General features: G+C 52.0%; 1 protein-coding gene across 1 annotated transcript in view; it reads left to right on the top strand.

Annotated features, from left to right (window-relative positions):
* EPB41L1 (erythrocyte membrane protein band 4.1 like 1) overlaps positions 1–1816 on the top strand; it is a 128581-nt gene extending 126765 nt beyond the window's left edge. The window contains exon 26 of the transcript XR_002125418.1: positions 1264–1816. The gene's annotated coding sequence lies outside the window, so the exon portion shown is untranslated. The remainder of the gene's footprint in view (positions 1–1263) is intronic.
* Positions 1817–1955: the final 139 nt, after the last annotated feature.

Here is a 1955-nt window from a genome sequence, read left to right as displayed (position 1 = left end):
TGCAGATGAAAGGTGGTGCTGCTCAAAGTCTCCATCAATGTAGAAGACCCTGGCTTTAGAGACCTGCCGTTCAGTCAGCATCTGAGCTCTGAGCCTGTGCCCTCGGAGTCCCAGAAATTGCCTTGAGACCACAGAAACCCTTGGGGAAAGCCCTATCAAAAACTTGGCATTGACCTCTGGCACACAGGGGCTTTCCCAGGCCTTCCTGCCACAGGCTGCTTCCCTGAGCTCAGTGAGTCCCCTTGTGAGTGAGTATGTCCCCACTGCATTTTAATTTCTCAGTCCTGTCTCACCTCCCCGGTCCTGCTTCTAAAGCAGTCCATAAAGTCATTCAATAACTATTGAGTACCGACTGATGCCAGGCGCTATTCTTGGACTGAAGGAGAGAGTGTGGGGGTGGGGGGGGGAAGGCCCTGGGAAGTCCCCTGAGCAAGCCTTACATTTCCAACCACAGCTGCCCCCTCTGAGAACATTTCCACATTCTCTCCCAATCATTGGACATTGCCCAGGGATGTCCTCTAGAGGGCCCAGGCTTGGTTATCAGTTACCCAAGGATATATGTGCTTAGCTGTTTAGCTGGTACTGATTTGAAGCAGGACAAGAAACCAGAATAGTGTGCCCCGTGGGCCAAAATGGGATGGAGAGGGCAGAGACCTCTGAACCTGGGGATCAGATGGCAGAGTCAGCCACATCCCTCCACCCCCGCCCCACCCTCTTCCCTCCCTCACCCCCAGCAGGCCAGTAGTCCTCTCCAACTCGCCCTGAGTGCAACAGCACACTTTCCATGCACTAGGTTCTTTTTACAATCCTGGTAAAGAAGCCTGCCCTTCTCAACCTGAGAGCTCCCCCTCTTTCTGGGTCAAGAGCGGGAGTGGCTTCACCCTCTGGGCCACCCAGAATTTGGCTCAGACACCCCTGTCTTTGCTGGAACCAGGCATCCTGAACACACTGGACCTACTTCAGAGGGAGAATATTTGTTTCTGGGTTCTACACCTGCCTCCAGACCCAGGGTGTGTGGCTTTAGTGCAGGGATGGAGTGGCCCGGCTTAGCTCGTGGGCCAGTCAGGGTTTGTGGAGATCTCCATCCCACAGATGCTCTGACCTTCCTTCCACAGAGAGGCAGGCAGCGCCACTGGGGGGGGCAGGGCGGGGGGGGGGCTGCAAAACTGAAATCTAGGGCACTGTTCCCTCCCCATCCTCCTCTTCATAGAATATAGACATTTGTCTTGTCTGTCTTCAACCTACTTTTTTTTTTTTTTATAGTTCTCATCCTTTCTGTGCTGCCTTTCCACCCAGGAGCCCATGTAGCATAGTGGAAAAAGTCCCAGAGGGCAGTCAGGAGTTCTGGGCGGCCATCCTGGCTTAGCCCCTAACTCACCCTGTGACATCGAGCTAGGCCTGTGCCCCATCTGGGGCCTCTGTTTCCCCACTTGTGAAATGAGGAAGATAAACCAGACACTCTCCAGGGTCTTTTTCCCCTCTGCCATCCTACGGATTTTCGTTTTATTTTGCTTTCTCGGAATCTTTTCAGTCTGAGGGTACAGGAAGTGCCAGGACCTGTTTCAGTTTTCGAATCCTGCAAGCACATTCCAAGACTGGCCTGAAATTGCATGAGCAACATCACTCTAATTTTTTTTTTTTCCAAAAGCACCTTACCGACCAACTGCGATGCTGTCCTGTTCCTTTTTACTCACACCCTCTCTCTCCTCTCTGGTCCCCGCGCTCCCCACCTCAGTGCTCCGTGCTGTATGCGTGTGCTCTCTGTTCTTGTATACTCAATAAAAGTGAAATAAATGTGTTTGATGCTGAACCACAACTCCCTCTCTCGCTCTCTTGCTGCTCACTCTCTCTCACCTTGACTACCAGTACGAGTTGGCATTTTGAGAAGGGCTAAAACTGGAGTGCAGAGATCCCAACCTAGAACACTTTCATTCAACAAGTAATTGTAGGGCTTA

The sequence above is a fragment of the Hipposideros armiger genome, unplaced genomic scaffold (assembly GCF_001890085.2).
Source record: "Hipposideros armiger isolate ML-2016 unplaced genomic scaffold, ASM189008v1 scaffold_238, whole genome shotgun sequence".
Lineage (NCBI taxonomy): Eukaryota > Metazoa > Chordata > Mammalia > Chiroptera > Hipposideridae > Hipposideros > Hipposideros armiger.
The sequence above is the reverse complement of the archived record's forward strand: the minus strand, read 5'-3'. Positions and strand labels throughout refer to the sequence as shown.